The sequence below is a fragment of the Schistocerca cancellata genome, chromosome 3, assembly GCF_023864275.1.
Source record: "Schistocerca cancellata isolate TAMUIC-IGC-003103 chromosome 3, iqSchCanc2.1, whole genome shotgun sequence".
Classification (NCBI taxonomy): Eukaryota; Metazoa; Arthropoda; class Insecta; order Orthoptera; family Acrididae; genus Schistocerca; species Schistocerca cancellata.
Genome location: NC_064628.1, coordinates 678636249 through 678657866, shown reverse-complemented (window position 1 = coordinate 678657866; position 21618 = coordinate 678636249).

The window sequence follows — 21618 nt, the reverse complement described above, 5'->3', positions numbered from 1 at the left end:
AAATCACGGAAAATCTAAATCAGGATGGCCGACGTGGGATTGAACCATTGTCCACCCGAATGCGAGTCCATTGTGTTAGCTACTGTGCCACCTTGCTCGGTGATCATGGATTTGACGCGCTCGTCCTTAGGGACCATATATTCCAAATACCGCAGCTCCTTTTGCATGAAACCTGTGACCCAGATGTCATCGAGGTGGTTTACAAATCAGGGAATGTCGTGAACAAACTGCTCCAAATATCGTTGAGAAATTCATAACGCAGATGAAATTCCAAAGCGCAAGCGATTAAACTGGTGAACCCTAAACGTGCTGTTGAGTACTAAGGAATTCCGAGAACCAACATCCAACACGAACTACAGCCTTTCGCCACACTAGATGGATTGTGAAACATATAGGCCCCATGACAACTTCAACTCCTCCACACACAGAACTGGAGACTAGTCTGCTACACATTGCACGCTGACTGATTCTTTAAAATTGCTGAGAAGGTGCATGGCGCCATCTGGCTTCTTAATCACCATCAAATGGGTGACCAACAGACTGTCGAAATAGGAGAAACTACTCCGAGGTCATGCAGTGCTGCAATTCAGCTCTGACGTTGTCATGTATGATGAAGGAAATGAGGTGAAAACGATAAAATTTAGGTATTGCTGACGACTTAAGGGAAATGTGTGCCTAAACATTTCCTGCTCGAACTTGTCTTTTCTCAAAGAGCTGGTCAGACGACCACGGTAAAAACATATTGAAAGAGGACCACTTGAGACCTTAAGTGTACCCTGTCAACAACGAGGAAACCAAAAACATAAAGACTTCTAAACTAAAAATATTCTGCGCCAACTTTGACTTAAGCGCTAACAACGAAAGGTACCGTTCAACATTACTATAACGTGCAAAGACGGAAAATTGCCCCTTCAAAGGGGTACAGTGATTACTATTGGACACAGCTTGACATAATGGCCGTTGCAATGCAGGGCAGCCCAAGGGCATTGATGTATCTATTAAGGGGCTCCGGAACGCCCTATACTTGCAATGTTAAAATAACGCTTATAAATTACATCTTTCCTCACAAAGTATTTGAGGTAGGAAGTTGAACTTTTTACAGATTATTTATTGGAATATGGGCTACAACTTAACACAGGGATTTTACAAACTTTTAGTTCAGTTATTAAAGACGATTTTTTTTTCAATTGTAATGAAAATTCACAACAATTTTTTTGCAATTTTTTATTTATATATTCAAAAATATACAGTTTTTTTGGAAAAAGGCTGTGTTAAATTATGCAGAAGGTACTGTGTAACATTTACTGAAAGTTTGAAACAAATATGTTTGGAAGATCCTTAGAAAACATGTAATTAGTATGAGAAAATAAAAGTTTTGGGAATCGAGCGACAAAGATTGGATTAACTTTTTAGTGCATTCCAGGTCCATAGGATGGATTATCTTCATCCTCTGCAAACTCCTCCTCCAGCTTCCTCTTGTTCCTCCTCCTGTTTACTCTTGCTTGTATTTCTAGACTCTTTACAGCCCTGTCTGCAGCCTGAAGGCGTTCCTTGTCTAAAGCAAGCATCGCTCGTACCATGTTAGAATGTTATTATTTACAGTAATAACACATACCTTTTGCTTTCCAACATTTCTCCTTTTCTTAAAAGCCTTCAGAGGATTTCTAATAACTTTACTTTTACTCATTATTATACTTCAACAAAACAGAGACTCAAAAAACAGAATTAATTACGAATATTTTGGAGATAACGACAGAGTAAATAAACATGAAACAATCGACAATCACACCAGCGATATATATTGAACCATCACAGGTTAGCCACAACACATACTTTATGTCACATCACTAAAATGTACCTGATGAACACGGACTTTAATAGTAACACCATTTGACAGCAGTTTAACAGCGCCACAGTGGGTCACGCCCATGTAGAACACATTTCAAAAAAAATTTAAAAATAGTTGTAGTCTTCGGAATTGAATAAATTATATATCTATTAAAAGGTAATAGTCTGCAGATTCAGAAAACGCAAAAAAGTAAAAATTGAACTTTTCATGATTTTGAGCCTTTCCGGAGCCCCTTAAGTTGACCGTCATTTCTGTGTCTACCTGAAACACAAGTGGTCGCCCACCCACTACCAACATAATACAGTAGGGCGATGCTTGTGGGGCTTAGATGGCCATCGAGTATGGGGAAAACGTTGGGGCTTCCAACGACCATCGTGCAGCTCACTGACCATCCCAAACTGTCGCCAAATGGCCTACCTTGCGGTTTACCCTGCACATAGCATCTTCATACGGGCAATACCATCAAATACGCACCAAATGACAATCGTGGGAAGGACCGCCGTCTTGTTCATTGAATGAAAAGAGGTGGCGAAGGAAAGTAACGACGAGAACATGGTAAGTGCAGTGATTACGTGGTGGTGAAACCGTCGATCACGATGCAGCTATGTAATGTCACTGCACTCGTCAACGGTATCAACACATGGCGGTTCAGCGGAAGGTAAGGCCACCTGGCTCACCCTATGTGGCATCGAGCGCTACTTACCCCCACGCTTAATTATTCCATCTGTCAATTGTCGAACAGTACATCCTTTTCTGCTGCTGTAAGTTCGTGTGATTCCACCATCTTCACAACTTCGTCTAAAGAAGGATCCTAGACTGGACTTCAGAGTTGGGATTTAACCTGATGAGCACGTCACTAAGTGTGCATATGAGATAGTACATTGCCGATACTCGAACCGATATCTGTGTGATAGACCTTGCAAAGGTTGGCTATAAACAAACCACGTATTACTGTTTTACTGTTTGAGGCACTAGTGATCCTGGTTAAACTGTAACCGTGCTGTCAGCACAAGTTTCTCAGGCTCGTCCGAAGGCTACAGATTCTTCACGACTTCGTACAATCCCGCAATACCGGATAGTAACAAGGCAGCCGTATCAGGTGGGTGGACGATACAGCTTACCTCGCAGTGCACCCAGAACAGGTGAAGATAATTCACCCTTTCCACAGACTGGAGAAGCTGGCGAACGGTCTTGGGGGCTGGCGAGGAATAAGTCTTCTCTGAAGACACAAGGCTCGCCACCAACTTTGAGTGTTTGTATAGCAACCCCGCATTTTGTTCAAACAGTTCCTGTTGCAGCTTTTGTTGCTCCTGAAGGAGAAACTGTGCCTGCCAACAGTATGAAAATACAAGGTCCATGGTGCCCACGATTCAACTCTATCAAAACGAGAAGCTTCACTTGCACAAGAACGTCCTACGTGGTCACTTTTGTATCTACACAATATGCAACAATGCTTACCGTCACTGTCGGAACAAATATTAATATATTAGCTGATGGTGGCTCGACAACAATCCAAGTTAGTAGAACCTAGGAAAATGGAAAAGAACTTGACGTGCGAGTCAGTGTGTGGGGGACAGAGGGTCCGAACACTGCATAGTGACGAGCATGGAGAAAACACGCAAAATAAAGCATAGCACAAGGTGAAGCCAGGTCCGAAGTAGCTGCGTACTGTGAGACCACGCCCAATGCCGCGCGGTGTGGCCGCGCCGTTGGAGGCGCCATGTCACGGATTGCGCGGCCACTGCCGCCGGAGGTTCAAGTCCTCCCTCTGGCATGGGCGTGTGTGTCGTTGTTAGCATTAGTTAGTTTAAGTAGTGTGTAAGTCTAGGGACCGATGACCTCAGCAGTTTGGTCCCTTAGGAATTCACCCACACCACACCAATTGTTGTCTGGAGGTGAAGAACTATGTCAGTGGCTCTGGCCACGCCATCCATGGCGACATTCTGCTCTGTTCCACCCCAATACCTGCGCAAGCTTATCACAATCCATTTAGATAGCCGCAGGCAACATTTCCTTCAAAATTGCAAGAATATTCCACGGTTTCGAAGTGAAAGTAATTTTCCGTCCACCATCGAAGATTTCCGACCTGCTGGGATCAGTGAAAGACGATCTGGTATTGCGGAAGGCGGGAATTTATAAAATACCTTGTCAGTGTGGCATGTCATATATAGGACAAACATTGCGAACAGTAGAAGAACGTTGCACTGAACATCAACGCTGTACTCGCCTTTTTGCAACCTAACAAGTCTGCAATTGCTGAACATTGTATTTCCACTGGACATTCAGTGGAGTATGACAAGACAACAATTTTGGCCACAGCAACATCCTTTTAGGATTCTGTCTTAAAGAATCAGTGGAAATTAGCATGACAGACAATCTTATCAACAGTGACAATGGCTACCAGCTAGATAATGCGTGGAACCCTGCCGTCTCTAAGATCTGCTCCAGACGAAGACGTCAGAGTACTCCGATGGCCGCGGCAACTGACAACGCCGAAGACAGCTGAGTTCTGCAGCTCCACCAGCGAGGGCGCTGCTGGCGGGCGGTGTGGTTCGTCTGTCAATATGATTTTGACGCATGCGCGGAATACTCGTTGCAAGCTATATATTACGGAACGGAGGACGTCTTCGTCAGTCTTCGATGGCTCACCTGAGGATGTCTGGCAGTTGTCCAGTCGAAATATCGTGGATGGAAGCTAACGACGAACGGCTGCAAGCCCGAAATCTTTTTGAATATTTAGTTCGCCGGGAAAATTTTAAATTTCACATGGGCAGAAAAAGTCAAACACATGAGGAACTAATAATGTTGATTTTATTGCTAACTGTGGCTTGTAGAATTTGTTCAGTATGAACACCCGAAACGTCTACGAGAAGTTGTACAGTGCCAGATTTGCACCTGGTGGCCAAAACTGGAAATATTTTTTTCCATCGTAAATTGGTTCTGCATTAACGCTTTGGATATCTACCAAGTATCGCTGTCATACGATAATTACAGCCCACACTAGAACTCCGTTAGTACCAGCACCCTAATTATAGCCCCACGAGCCGGTCGCTGTGGCCGAGCGGTTCTAGGTGCTTCAGTCCGGAACCACGCGGCTGCTACGGTTGCAGGTTCGAATCCTGCCTTGGGAATGGATGTCCTTAGTTTAGTTAAGTTTACGTAGTTCTGAGTCTAGGGGAATGATGACCTCAGATGTTAAGTCCCATAGTGCTTAGAGCAATTTGAACCGTTATAACCACACAGTAGATACACGGACCTGCTCGTCTAGCTTAGCACACAGTGTGCTGACTTGTGAGTCAGGGAGGTGACCCAGATGCGGATATAATCACCTCACCGTTTTGATGATTATTATGTTGGTACTCTGACCAGCCCCAGTGTGGGTTTTAGGTGCTTTCCCACACTAGTTTAAGCAAATGCTGGGCGGGTCCCCAAAATTCCGTCTCAATAAGTATGATACTCAAACAATTTAGATACGGAAACACACAGAACAAAGTTTACACGATTCACAGCAACATGGCCCATATGACTTGCCTTCTTTTGGCGACCTTGACTACTGTGGCATCAGTAGGTGCGTATGGAAAAAAGTTGAATAATAAAATATACTTTCCAAAATTCTGAACTAAGCAGACCCCGAAATAAAGAGAATAAGCTGCAGTACAGGAGTACAGCGCAGGAGTACAAGTAGCTACATAAGTCACTCATAGGGGATACTGACTACTGTGTACAAGGCACATGTACTGAGAGACGGTTAGCAAGTGTCATGCACTGAAGTAGAGGGTTTGCAAAAGTTTCACTCATAAGCAACTACCATACAACTACTGTGTCGTTATACGCCGTACGTAACGTAACGTTGTAGCACGTAGCTCAGTAGCGATGTATTTTGGGCTATATGTACATGAAGGAACATTTTCTCTTGTTTTTATTTGAGAAAACAGACATATTCATCAACAGATTTTGAATCTCTCGTAGTAGCTGTATTTCCACACAAAATTAATGGATTTAATATCTGTCTGTTTCGGAAATAAATGTTCATTATATAAACTCACGGTTCGAGCACCATTGTGGCACCGTCATGGGGTATTCTTTATTCGTTTCTGCAAAACACGTTTTAAGTACTAATTATTCTAACTAAATTACGCCTAAACATAACCTCTGGGTTTGTAAAGAAAACAGTGGTACTTGCGACTGAAGTTTCGAAAAAATTTGATTGTTTGCGCATTTAAACAACAGAAGAGAATACGGATGAGGACGGATGCATCGAAAGTAACCTATGTAGTCGCAAAATATAGTCGAAATATTTCCGAACAACAAAATTACGTTAGAGATAAAATGATTCCTAAACGCGCCAGCCACATTGTGAATAACGTCATTTAATTTCAAATGCCAAGCTACCAATATATACTAACGTACAGACGGGCTTACATAACACAAAAATTAAGAAAATGACACTAACAGACAAAAACTGTGTTTAGCCCTAATTTTATTAGATAATTGTGACTTAAAAAAGTTTACATTTTACTGAAATGAATAAAGCAAACCTACTTATACTGCCATAAAGGTGCTGATACATGTTCGGGTTGATATAGAAAACAGTTGTTTGCGAAACTGATGTACCTCAAGTCCAGTAATCACATTAAACAGGTTCACACACATCCTGAAGACACAAATGGCTCTTACAGAATGCACAATAGGTTATCATACCGAACAATATACTGAAATGATTGTACGTAGCAATATCAAACTGACATTTCCCAAACTTTCTATTGGGTATGGTATTTTGCTGGCAACAGCTGCACTACGTGTTGACGAGCCTCGAACTTACTACATCCAGCCATATCGATTTATCATCTATACTGATGCACTTAAGACACGTATCACATGTCTGGATTCATTAAATGTGAAGAAGCTGTAAAAGAAGGAAAGAAGGATGGAAGATAGTGTTTACCGACCTATCGAACGCGGGGTCGTTAGTGGCGGAGCGCGAACTCGAATTGCGACAGGATAAATCGATCGTACCCTTTCAGAGCAACCATTCCAGGATGAACATGGAGCGATTTAGAGAAATCACGGAAAACCTAAATCCGGATGACCGGACGCGGGTTTTAACCGTCGTCCTATGCGAACGCAGTGTGCTAACCACTGCGCTACATCGCTCGGTAAGAATCCGTAAGACGTGCTCTGGAATTCTTTATCTTACTCATAATTATTTGCTATCTTTTTCTTTGCTACGCGGCAATGCCTCACAATGTGGTCGTATCTGTGGCAATTAAAACACCGAGACTCCGTATCATCTTTCGCTTTGTTTTGCTTGTGCACTCGTTTCCCTTGAACAAGTTTTTTCTGTGAGGAGTGCTAAACTCTGCGGGCCTTATACGTAAACGCGTGTTTATGTGATGTCTGTACTGATTCTTTTTTCCTATCTTTCGAGTCTCATTATCATAAGCTAACATGTTTCAGGCAAACTGGCCAAAGTGAGTTATTTAAAAGTCTTATCAGTAGCATTAATTTTTTTAATTTAATGCCGTGGTATTGTTCACATAGTCTTTGACGCGTCAGACGATTTCAAGTTGGTGGTGACGAAATCCTTCGGTAAACCATCGCGTCAATCCACTCTTATTGAAAGCTTCCGTCAGTATCTCCCGAAACTTGTTGACTATTAAAACGTATTGTATGTATAGGTATTTGATTTGACCTAATAGCACGCAAACACACACACACACACACACACACACACAGTCCTACCGCTTTTCATGTTCTAAACACGCTTGTACAGAGAAATTTTGACTTGGACAATTATTACGCGCAGTGAGTTTCTCTCCTTAGAACTGATTTTAGTTGAAAATTGTCATTTTCTTATGTTGGACAGAGTAAAAACAAGAATAATCAAAGTTATGATATCAATACCAAATCAAAACGAATAAGTTTCAAACTTTTCATTAAATTTTAATCACTTACTGCAATCAGTAGCTGCAAACCACAACGTGGTACCATGAAGGAAATGTATGCATTTTTTCAGTTTAAAAGTAAACCATTCTTAACTTTTTGACGAAATACTCAGCAAACAGTTGCAAAAAATAAATTTTGTTCCTTTACTGATTTCAGGAGTGTAGTGCCAATCGTCGGATCGTTATAATTACCGCGTTTCTTGCGAGCGACGATAGTAAGATGTATGCAACATATTTCTATGGTCCTTCTTGGCGATACATTCCGTATTAAAAATTACTGTATCGCTGATGACGACCATAGCAATATGCTGAATACATATTACTTTTGACGCTCGCAAGTAGTGCGATAGTTATAACTTTCTGAAGGAGGACACTAGATGCCTAAAACCAGTAGAGTAATAAAATTTCTTTTGTGCTGCTGGTTGCTGATTACTTCAACAATCAGAAAAACAATTGCTGGTGATGTACGAAATCCTGCATTCTTAACTATTAGACACAATGATGGAAATCGTTAATTTACGAGTATTTACTCCAAATATCATACATAGGACAGAACTCAGTCTCACAGCTAGCGAATATTTACATCAGTTACTGTATAATCTATGAGCGACTGCGGACACATGAAACTACTTTCATTGTAATATCTCAGACGGGAGGGTGGTATGTGGGGGGCGGGGGTGAAACTCGCATAGCGACTTCCCGTAACACGAACTTAGTTCGCTGGCAGGCTACTTGGAGCTCTGAAGTCTTGTCAGTCCATCATCTCAGTTTCTTATTATGTGGTTTGAAGTCTTCCATATTTGTTTTCATTTCTAAATAAGCAGAGGCAGGTTTAATCGCATTGCTTTCCTGATTACGACTTCTTGTGTATATTTCTCTTTCTGAATTGCATTGTGAATAGGTCTTCTTGATTTTTGCTTTCATCCGTAATATTTGGAGGAGTAAACGGTCCCATATTTGTTTGCTAGATGCTAGTTTCCTCGAATAGTATTCTGTAGACATTTGTTCCTGCCTACGAATCCGTGTGTGGACTGCTTGATTTAAATGCGTTGTAGGTATATTTTTCGTTTTCTACTTCACTTTAGTTCCGATCCATTCCAGGCACTTTCTCACATTTAGTGAAGAACATGTTAGCAGCTTTTGACAGACCTAGTATTCAACTTTATTACATCCTGTCACGCAATGTGTCTGTATTTGTGGTTTGAATAGAGTTTCTTTCCCCTCAGTATGCTTTCTGTTATTATCAACACAATACGTAGTTATTATGCCAGGTACTATTATGCAGTAAAAATATTGTACATTGAAATGTTGTTTATACGTGGGATACTGTGATGTAGTGTGATTGTACTTCCAACGAATTAAATTCTATTGCATTTAGTAAACTCTAGTTATACATAATTCACTAACTGATCCAAGGATGAGAGCTTGAGAGCATGTATTATTTGCTTTTAAATTTTCATTGGAATAGGATAATGATATAATGCATTGATTTCTGCTAAATCGTGTTGTTTGTGGTAACTGTTAATAACGTGTGAATCGTTTGTGTAATCGCTGTTACTTTTTAGCATTTGCCAGGAAGAATCACTAACTCGCTAAAACTATAAACCGTACCCAGTAGCAAGAAGCAACAGCATGCACAGCAGAAATATATCGTCACTGCATGAAAAGATGTAATATATTTGAATATTAATTCCGACAAAAGGCGCTAAAATGTTGCTCATTAAAAGCGATAGGTACGAAAACGGAAGCGAACTAAAATAGTCAGATACGAACAATATGCATTTACATGGTGCACTTCACATATGGATCCTTAAGAAGGAATAAAATGTACATAAGTAGACAGAAAACTAGACGGTGAAACCATCTTTAGTTTTATATGAAACAAAAACGAATGTGGAATCTTTTGCTCCTCGTTGTATTATGGCAGCATGTAAAAGTAAAGCAGAATACGAGAAAACATGCAGAGTGAAATTAAAAGAGTGGAATAAACACAAGAAGTCGTAATCTGGAACACAATGCAATGAAACCGTTCGCTAAGGTGCAATTATTGCCACTTTATAATTCCACAAGGTCGTAATTGCAATATTGGGTTTTATAGACAAAAGGAGACGTCAATCACAATGCTTTACGTGACGGTGAACCTCATCTACGAGAATTTAATCTTCATTTTTGATTGACATAATCTCTACTACATTAATCTCCAAGGTAACAGACGTTTCTTTTTCTTGGAGGGGGGGGGGGTGGGGGAGACTCCAGAACAGGTGATGGCGGAGCGTATTGGTCAGGTGAGCGTGGCCGTTAAACACTGTGTCGCTTCCCTTTCAGAGATAGAGCAGACCTTAAAGTTTCTTCAGTTTAGTGCCACATCACGCACTCAGCTGTTCCGTATCCAGGTGCAAATTAAGTATTGGCTTAAATTTGCAAATTAGTTTGACTGCCTTACAGTGGGAGAGTGATCAGGGGCTTAGTAAATTGGAAAATGCAGTGGTTACCGAAAGTGGAACTGTTTCTAGGGCCCAGAAGTGACGGTATACAAAATGCTCAGTCCGGTTTTGCTAAATGCTAAATTACCTTATCCCTTCTCGAATGTGTTGCGCGGGATAGAATGCCGTGTTATCGATTCTCAAGAGGAGTTGATTAAATTTTTGTGGTTTACTGTTACCTTAGAAGAACACATTAACGTTTTTAAAATGTGGGAAACCGTTTTTCATTTCATGTGTCCTTGGCGTCAAGGATCCTTGGGCGAAATGTTCGATGAGGTCTTAGCTGTAAGAGCTGAGGGAGCTTCTGTCTGCCAGGGTTAAGAACGACCTCTTTAATCAGTGTTTCTATAGTGATTACGAGAAATTAGTCGAGTTTATAAGTAAAGTTTCATAAATGGCGTTTGATATAGAGTTGCCAGTGCACGATACTGTTGCCACTATTTTGCAAAGGATTGCACCCGACGATTTTTCCATGATCTTGTTTGTCTAGAGGTCGACTACCTACTGTTACTTAGTCAGTCTTGTGGGCAGGTTACACCAAGCCAGTCAGAGGAGATAATGTGAAAAGACGTCAGTATTACGCCAAACTCACTTCAGGCGCGGTTTTTCGCTAGTAAGATGAGGTTCTCCCCGGGTAGGTGTTATTGCTGTGGTCGGCAGGGGCGTTTTGCTCGTTAGTGCGAGGTCAGTGGAGAAAGTCATTACGACAGCTGACGCCATAGGCAGGGACGGTGTGGCACCTTTTCCACTTTGCCGAATGCGTGTGATAAAGTAAAAGGGGTGACCAATAACCCTCTTCCATTTGTGTGTGCTTATGTCAGTGATGAATCGCTCTGTGCACTTACCTCCTAACAGATTCCGGCAGTAGTCTCTCCTTGAGGAGTCGTAGATGGTGCTCAAGATTCCAGATAATTTGTAAGTATCCCAATGTAAAGGCCACGGGCATAACTTGTAGAGCTGTTGAAGGTCAAGCTCTTCCTTTGATAGTATCCGTGCGTATTTCTTGACATGCCGGTGAATTTTCTTCGCCCATGGAGGTATTGATGGCGGAGAGGTTGAAGCACCCGCCTTCTCTTGGGGTGTAATTTTGTAAGTAAAACGGCATTAGTTTTGGATTATGCCCTTGGGAAATCCTATTTTGGTTTTCGGCCTGTGCCGCCATTCCAGGAGAGTCTGTATCTGTAAGACTAACGTCAGTGAGGTGGAGTTCGACGTTGTGCACTTACCTCCTAATCAGGCGTAGGCTCTCCTTCAGATGTTCTGTGGTTTCCCGGAAGTGTTCACAGATAAATTAGGTGTAAACAATCATAATGAATACCATCTTACAGTAAGGCAATCGCATTAACCGATATCTGCACCAAAGATGCAGGTGCTGCATGAGTTAGTAGATAAAATGCTCTCTGATGGGGTCATAAGGCCGTCCACCTCACCGAATGCATTACCGATATTTTTGGTGCCTAAGATTAATTGGGGAAGAGGGGGGGGGCGTTCCACCAGTTGTGGACTATTATGTCCTTAATCATAATGTGAATCCGGCGTCTGTACCTCTTTATGACTTTCCGCGATTCACTATTTTTCCGTTTTCGATTTTAACCAAGCCCGTTACCAGATTCTCCTTGCTGAAAACTCCAAGGATCCACTGCCTTTTGCACTGACTGGAACTTATATGAATTCAACAGTGTGCCTTTCGGCCTTTCTACCGGGGTGGCAGTTGTTTCTAGGTTACTTGATTATGTTTCCAGAGATCTGAAGTTCAAGTGTTTGTATAGGTACTTGGACGTATTGTCATTTACAGTGTCACGTTCTCGGAACATTTGAGAGTGGTTTTGGAGCGTCTGAGGCAAGTGGGACTAACTGTCTGAAGTTACGTTACCTCGTCGTGAGATATCTTTTCTATGGCGTCTAGTCTCGGCCAGCGGGATCAGAATTCATCTCTCTGGGACCCGAGCTATTTACATTTCCACCCTCTTGAAACTAATAAAGGGGTATCCTGTTTATTTGGAATGACTATCCGAAAATTCGTTCCGAAAATGGCTGAGCTAGCCGCTCCATTTAACCTGTTGCGAAAAGAGGACAGGGTTTTATCTGGACCGACAGCCAGCAGGCCATGTTAGTATCTACCTTCTCACGTAAAAGTGGGTGTATTGCGAGATTAGCTGTATACATTTCTGCCTTCCGCTTCAAAGAGAGCAACATTATGGGGTTTGATAACGTTATAGGGGATATCTCGAGCAAAGCGTTTGAACAGGAGGAGCGAGGTTCTTCCCCCCCCCCCCCCCCCCCCCCCCCCCGCCACCCTTCCCACACGATTCGGCAGTGGCAGAAGGTCTTCTTAATTCAGTGCTTACCGAAGTTCCGGTAATGTCCTTGCGCAATAATTTCAACAGGACCCCAAGCTGAGCTCCATTTGGGAGCAATGGAGAGCCTTTCAGCAAGTTCCCGGGTACGAATTGCGGAAGGACGTTCTCTGCTGCCGTGGGCGCCGGGGTGAAGAGCTTAAAATCTGTCTGCCTGCGGCGCTTGTCCCAGCTGGTTTTAAACATTTTCGTAATTCTGTTGTGGGTGGTCATCTGGAGGTATATAAAATCATTCCCAAGATTCGTGAATCGCTGAACTGGCCAACCCTGTATCATGATGTTAGATAAATGGTTAGTCAGTGTAAGGAATGGAAGACGGCTGAGTCGAATTCCCGTGGGCGTAGACGGTTGCTTCAATCCACAAGGGCGTAGGTGCCCATAATGCGTCTTTTTATTGATTACGGCGGTCCTCTTCTGCGGATTCATGGTGGATAGTGCTGTATACTTGTGGTGGTTGATTGTTTTACTCAGTTCAGTATAACACACCAAAATACATGCAACAAGATTTGCTCCCGTAGGATGCATCAGCTTGCGGGATTCAAATAACTAAAGAATGTGACTTAGCGATTTACTGCACAGTTACCAGGAAAAAAGGAAAAAAATTAAAGTCGGGAATAATGACACAATGCGCGTTTCAAGAAAATTACATAACCGGAAGTAGTCACACAAACACACACTGAAATCACAACTTTATGACAATTACCAAATTGTGTGTTTTGATATGAGCGACACGCTGCGCACATCGCCTGGCCAGACACAGGAGCAGGCAGCAACAACCACAGGGGGCTGAACCGAATCCGATACAGAAGCAGCAGGGCACAAACATACGCAGGAGCCGAAACAGTGACAATTATCACGCCCACAGAAGGGAACAAGATAAGTCTTTACGAAAGCCGCGTGGTCTCCGCACAGCACCAAAGAGCTAAAAGTAGCTCACCAAGTATCCAAGGCCGCTGTGCGATAATCATCATCATCATCATCAGTGTTCTGCCTAAAGGCAGATTTTCACATGGTAGTTCTCCAGGCTGTCCGGTCTTCTGCCATCCTCTTCAGGTCTGCATAATTTCCTCTTCCCTTTCTGTCGTCTATCATCTTGTATTTCCTTCTTCCTCTGAGTCTTCTCCCACAAACCAATCCTTCCAAAGCATCTACTAGTAAGCACTCCCTTCTCAATGAACGTCCCAACCAGTTCTTTTTCCTTTCTCTTACAACCTTCAGCAGACATCTTCTCTCACCAACCCTTTCCAATACTCTTTCAGTACTCACTCTGTCCATCCAGCATATTCTCTCCATTCTCCTCCACATGCACATCTCAAATGCTTCTAAACTTTTTTCATCCTCTCGTTTCAGCGTCCATGTTTCTGCCCCATATAGTGCCATACTCAAGACAAAACATTTGCCAAGGCTTTTCCTTAGTCCTTTATCTAATTTGCCACATAAGAGTCTCCTGTTTCTGTTGAATGCCTCCTTCGCTATGGCGAGTTTTGACCTCCTGGTGACATCTCAAGTCTTCAGTTATTGTGCTTCCGAGATATTTAAATTCACTTACTTGGCTAATGGTAGATTGTCCTATTTTAATATAGGACAGTCTGCATCTTGTACTGATGACCATACTCTTTGTTTTTGCTGTGTTTATTTGCATCCTATATTCTACACAAGCTTCATTCAGATCATTGAGCATGTTATTCACTGTCCGCTCACTTTCTGCCACTATTACCATGTCATCAGCAAATCTTATACATTCTATACTCTTTCCACCAATACATATTCCTCCTTTCCCATCTAAGCTTTTCGCAATAATCTTTTCAAGGTATACGTTAAACAACAGTGGAGAAAGGCAACAATTTTGTCTAACACCTCGTCCAATGCTGCTTCCTTCTGACATTTCATTTCCAATCCTTATCCTTACTTTCTGGTGTAAATATAGATTCTGTATCAGTCGTCTCTCTTTCCAATCTACTCCTTTCCTCTTCAAAATATCCATCAGCTTGTTTCGCTGAACTCTATCAAAAGCCTTTTCTAAATCTACAAAAACATCAAAGATTTCTCTACCCTTTTCCATATATCTTTCCCCTATAGCTCTTAGCAGGCCAATAGCATCTCTTGTTCCTTTTCGTCTTCTAAATCCGAATTGCTCCTCTGCAATCCCTCTATCCAGCTTGCCGTATAACCTTCTATTCAACACTCTCAGCAAGACTTTAGCTGCATGAGAAATTAGACTGATGGTCCGGTGCTCTTCACATTTTTTAGTGTTTCTCTTTTTCTCTGTAGGTATCATAACTGTTGCAGCGAAGTCCTCAGGTCATTCCCCTTTGTCATATATCTCGTTAAAGAGGTAGACTGTTTCTTTTATTGCCTTGTTTCCCAGACTCTTCAACTTTCTGTGGGATAAAAAACGGTGGAAACGCTTGGAGCCGCGAGGGGATGCGTGGATGACTACGACCAGCCGCCCGCCTCCAAAACTGGTCGGCCAAAGGAATAATGTGTCCACTCCCATTTTAGATTCACATCCCTCATGTGCATAAGAAGCTCAGCCAGACAAACTTTGAAGTCACATGGGTGGCAGAACAAAGAGTCACCGCGTTGCCGCGCAGACCTACTATATCCTTGCTGCTTCAGTCACTGCCTTTCCTGGATAACGTCCATAAAGCCATTCGCGGCAAACATACCAGGCCCCTTTACGCCAAAGATCGTGTTCCAGGAGATTTGGCGTGTGAGCCACGGTTCAAATCTCACCAGAAAAAGTTATTTCAGTATCACATTTATCGCTAGCAGATCCTACTTATTTGCTGCCCTTTCTGCTTACCGTAAGCTCCTAGGAACTTTTTGTAATGAAGTACTTGTGTTACCTTCTCCAGTCCCGGCTTCGAGATCTGTCATATTCATCGAGCCTATCAGCAACGAACCTTTTCTTTCTGAGGTTGTTTGGACAAATTTCAGTGTCTCCTATTATCACAATTATTTCAGCCGTAAATATGGGAGATTCTTGACGAATATGGAGCAATTTACGGTATGCTATGTTGCCATATACAAGTCAATATTTCTACCGAATGTCAAAAATACCGAAAACATATTTACGAATGCAGTATAAGAGGGCACGCAGCCCTTGGGCTCGATTGATGTTTTCGAGTTATTTGGCTATCGGATGACCTACTGCACAGCGAAAAGCCGAATATGTTTCAAAACAAAGTAGTTTTCACCACATTGTACTACAGTGTATCGTCTCTCATGGCGTCATTGTTTCGCCAACGTAAGATATGTTGTTCAACCAAGAATGGAGCAGGAGATGGCCAACAAAACTGAAACTAGTAGCTCTATAATAAACGATTTAAGTTTTGAAAATAATGCAACTGTAGAAATCGAAGATAGAACTAGTCCCTTTACCAAAAAGACAGGTAACGAAATACCTGAAAATGCAAACACATAGTTCAAGGCAAATGAATTATAATTATTTTTCAAGAAGCCTCATTACATACAACTCAGTACTTCTCGTAGAACTCTATGAACCGTAAAATTTTGTATTGTGACAAAGAAACACAGGGATGTCCCATTCTTGGTTTGAAACATGTTCACCTTTTGGCTATGCAGTACGTCCGCCGGTAGCCAAGTACACCGAAAACATCAGTTGGGCCCCGAGGTCAGCGTGCCTCTCAAGCTGCTTTCGAAAATACGATGTTAGGTTTTTGAGACTGCAGATACATCGCAACTTTTATTATAACACTTGCATCCCAGAATTAAAGAGAAACCTCAACTCAGCTATGTTTGCAGCACACACTATTGCTACTACAGCTGATTACAAGTGAAGAAATTAGTTTCACTAATGAGCTATGGGATAATTTTGTAGGGAGTATGTTCATTATATAAGAGCGTGTTGTAAGAATTATGTCAACTGCCAGTCCTATCTTTCTCTACAGTGACTTTTTCATTCAAATGAAACATTGTAGTTTGACAACTGCCCAAAAAATATATTTTCATGTATGTTCTTTCTCATTGTCAGTAGGTCTCGTTCCTCAAAAAGTACTGAAATGATTAATCTAACACTAGAATTAAAAATAACATGTGCAACGCCTTCAAGGGGTTAATGTCAGTGCATAACAGAGTCAGATTCACGGATGTCCCATGCGCCAGAGCAGGCTTTGCCAGTAAAGTGATGGAACGTAAGACTAAATTAGAAACTTACTGTTACTAAACTCCTTCTAGTCGATTGTAGAAAGTCCTACAGCCACTGTGGAAATTAATACATTATTTTCTAATTAATATTATCAGTGTTATGCGCAATCCATGGCACATGACAAACGTAAAGAAATGAAAAAGCATGGTAATGGAGGGCTGAAATGTAATAGTAATCTTCAAATTCAACATCTTAAATTATGTGAGTCGATAACTAACATGTCAACTCAGAACGGCTATTCACTGTTAAATTGCTCCTGGCGTAGATTTAGTACTCAAAAAGTTACGTCCATGACTATATTATTTAATAGGCATTATCATACATAGTCATTGGCTCCACACTCAACGTTACCAATACATGTTATTGAAACATATTGCTCTTGTGCACAGAGAATGAGCATAGCGATCCCCGCCAGAGTACAGTTTCCCGTTTCGTCACACGAAACCATGACATTTAGCTTGCCGTGCACGCCCCTTGGGAAACAAGAGCCGACGGCTTCTGACAAAATTTCCTCCGTGGCGAATTGCATGTCTACTTAGGGACAACGAGCGAACCAGCCTAGCGGTCTTGCTTTCAAGGCCAGTTTGTTGACTAGGAAATCCTTCGTGTTCATCAAAGCAATTAGCACGTGCCGCTAGGTCTGTGATCATTATATGAGGTAAAATCTACTTTCATTACCACATTCAGTATTCAGGATCTTATTATCTTCAAACTGTCAATTACTTTGTTACCCTCTCAGGCAGTCTAGAGCTCACAAATTAGTCGTCACTGACTTTATACTGTAAATTAGTTGGCATCTGATGTCTAAAGGCCCAAAGTTGTGACGTTCTAATGACAAGAATTGTCTGCAGAGGTATCGCAGCGTCCCGTTCTCTGCAGTCATAGAAAACCTCTGAATCCTCTGTCTCCCACGAAAATAAAGCAATATATCTGAAACTGAAGTATGCAACAGGTATTATAGTTTTTGTAACAAGGGCACCACACGGCAGTCTGATTTTTGTGTTTTTACAAATGGTTCAAATGGCTCTGGGCACTATGGGACTTAACTTCTGAGGTCATCAGTCCCCTAGAACTTAGAACTATTTAAACCTAACTAACCTAAGGACATCACACACATCCATGCCAGAGACAGGATTCGAACCTGCGACCGTAGCAGTCGCGCGGTTCTGGACTGTAGCGCCTAGAACCGCTCGGCCACCACGGCCGGCTGTGTTTTTTACATTTTTGGTACTTGAAGTTCAGGACTGAAGTATTTACCGTCCAAAATAGTTCGATGTAACTCTCAAAAATCCTCGATAAAATTGACTTTGAAGTTTTGTGACTGTCTTCAATATGCTGAACCATGGCCAATTTTTCTTAACCGGTTGCGTGTCTCTGGGGTAGAATGCTCGTGTCGCACGTTGGGGTTTTAGGTTCGATTGCAGCCTGATGCAAATTTTTAAATAGATGTGCATGTTCTGTTAGTAATTCTGTGTAATTTAAAATACATAAAGATGGAAAATAATCAGTGTCGTTCGAGACTGGTAATCGCTGCTTCGAGTCTCGTTTCACTAATTTTTTCTGATTTTTTTTTCGTTCAGTTCGAATATCTACGTCATTTAAACATAAAATTCATCAAATATATGCTAATTAACAGATAATTGCTATTTTATGAGAAATGGACGTCTTCTTATTTCTAATTACATATCGCACACAAAGTCCTGTTTTCGTTGCAAATGTAAATTTTTAAATACTGGTCTTTTATAAAATATTGTTTGAATTTTAAAAAATGCATCACAAATATTCTTTCTTATCCTTACGTATTTTACGATTCAGGGAAATGTTCGTGCAGCATGTACCTTCGTTTAAAAATTTGCCAGGGTTGGGAACTGATCCGGCGACGCATACGTGGAGGGCAAGCATTCCATCACACAGCTACACGGCCTGTCAAAAAAAGTCGACCTTGCCTTAAAATATATACGACGCCTCGGAAATTTCAAAGTAGATTTTCTCGATATTTTTATAGAGTTGCATCGAAGTGCTTTCTTTCTGATTGATATTTGATTCCTGAACTTCACGTAGCATAAATATTCTTAAACAATGCAAAAACCCGTTTACCGTGTGCTGTACATTAATGACAAAAATCTATTCCCAAGTGTGATTAGGGCTGGAGCTATCTTAATTTTATTTAAAAATGATGAAATATTCACACGTCACATCTGGAAACTTATGTAACTCACTGTTTTCGTTACTGTTGATCAGAATATACCTCTCTCTGCAACGGATCTTTCGAAAGCATCGTATGACACTGCGTTTAATATTCTGTATGCGTTGGAAAATAGCGTTGTTTTTGCACCTTGTTCCATACTTAACTCTTAACAAACAATTAATTTGAGGACTCCAGTTCCTACATTTACATCTACGTCCACTAGCCCCTTGCGGTACGTAGCTGAGGGTACTTGTCCCCATTACCTGTTCCAGTCACGAATGGAAGAAGGATTTCCGGTAACCCTCCGTGTGGGCTCGAACTTCTCTGTCCAGTGGTATTCGTTTAATGTAACTGTATGCATCCCTTTCAATGGCCCCTCTGTAATCACAGAAACACCAAAGCGGTTACGCGACTGGACTGTGATTGCTCGGCAGAGTCGCGCGTTTCCATTAATCCACGGTCCAATCTCGATGGTCCCGAACCCATTGCAGTCGTAACTGACGGTGTCATTGGGTCAACACTGGAACACGTACTGGTTGCCTGTTGCGGAGCTCCGTTTTCAGCAATGTGAGATGTACAGTGCGCTCCGAAACGCTTGTGCCTCCACCCGCATTACACTCTGCCATCAGGTCTGTCGCAAATCGCCGCCTATCCTTCTTTTGTGAGTGAGCTTCAGATGTCCATGTTCTGTGATGCGGGTGGACGTCCAGCAACTTGTCACCTGCTCGTGGTATCATCATCCTCTTAACACCTTTCTTATATGCCCACGACACCAGCACGCAATAAGCCGCCTAGTTTAACCGTTTCCGAGATCGATAACAACCTACCCTTTATCAAAATCGCTTGTCTCGTTGGTAGAGTCGTAAAAATTACCGTAGGCTACGTATACTGTCGTAAGTAAATATAGCCTACGGTAGTTTTCCTAGTTGCCTTGCTCAGTTGAGATCGTAATCGCATTACCGACGGCCCCCGTCCCCTCGCCTATAAACTTGAAGCGCCGAACAGTCTAGAAACTGAGTGAGCGTACACAAAGGCCCGCGTGCGGTACAGAAGATTTTTGTTCTACATAGTTGTCCTCCTGTCTGTAAGGTTATACACGAATAGTAACAAAAGCAACACTGAAGCGGTCAATGCTTACTTCAGGTTCACTTCGAAAATTATTGTGTTGTAACGTGAAACAAAGGAAGGCTGTAGTAAAAATAAAAAAAAAGGATACGGAATAATATACAGGACTAGAAAATGCAATTTCATGCAAAAAAGGCAATATTTAAAAAATGCAAAACAAAAATATATCAAACATCACTTAAGTACTTCATCGAGATAAACATATTTCTATTCTTCACAAATAACTTTCACACTTCTCAGTAATAAAGGGAAATTCTTGCCTTTGCTCATGATGAAGAAAGTTTGTTGAGCGCAAAATAACAACTTTCATACTTGTGCATTTTAATTCTACATGCATCAAAAGCAATTGCGTTGGTTACATCAAGGCACAGAAATCACGCAATTACCTAAATTTTATTAATTATAAAATGTTCCTAGAACACACACATAGCCGCGCGCTATTAGCCGAGCGGTCTTAGGCGCTGCTGTCATCGACTGTGCGGCTGGTCCCGGCGGAGGTTAGAGTCCTCCCTCGGGCATGGGTGTGTGTGTGTTTGTCCTTATGATGATTTAGGTTAAGTAGTGTGTAAGCTTAGGGACTGATGACCTTAGCAGTTAAGTCCCATAAGATTTCACATACATTTGAACTTCTTTTTCTTTTTCTTTTTTTTCTTTTTTTTACACACACACACACACACACACACACACACACACACACACAAAGCAATGAGAAGTCGTCGGCTTCCAGTCTCTCTGCCTCATACACTGAATTATGGTCCTTATGTTTCTTATGCTTATCCATTACGGATATTTTAGAACCGTGACTGTATATTGAATGTAAATAAATTATACACAACTGCAACCAGTCACTTTTTTTCAATAATAATGCTTTATTACATGAACCGGTTTTCGAACCCTTTCGGGTTCATCTTCAGATGATTTCGGGAGGATCCGGGAAGTTACATCATTACTGGTAGTAGCATAATGCTGGGTGCTGGTCCTATGGCAGAAAGATAAGCTATAGTCATGGTGATACTTTGAAGTGTGACCCATCTTTCTGCCATAGAACCAGCACCCAGCATTATGCTACTACCAGTAATGATGTAACTTCCAGGATCCTCCTGAAATCATCTGAAGATGAACCCGAAAGGGTTCGAAAACCGATTCATGTAATAATGCATTATTATTGAAAAAAAGTGACTGGTTGCAGTTGTGTATAATTTATTTACTTATGTTTCTTTCCCTACCAATGCTACCAATACTGCTACTAATCCTATCATTTACTACGCCATTTGTGTACAGTACCAAAACTATTGAACCTTAGTTTTGGTACAGCGCAAATCTAGCCACTGGATTTCTGCATTTGCGGCCCACACCTCCGCTGGGAGTAGGATTTAATTTCTGCGTGAAAGAACATCAGTGATAACATTCACTGATGACATTGCTATCTTCAGTGAAACCGAGGAAGATTTACAGAAAATACTTAATGGAATGAACAGTCTAATGAACACAGATTATAGA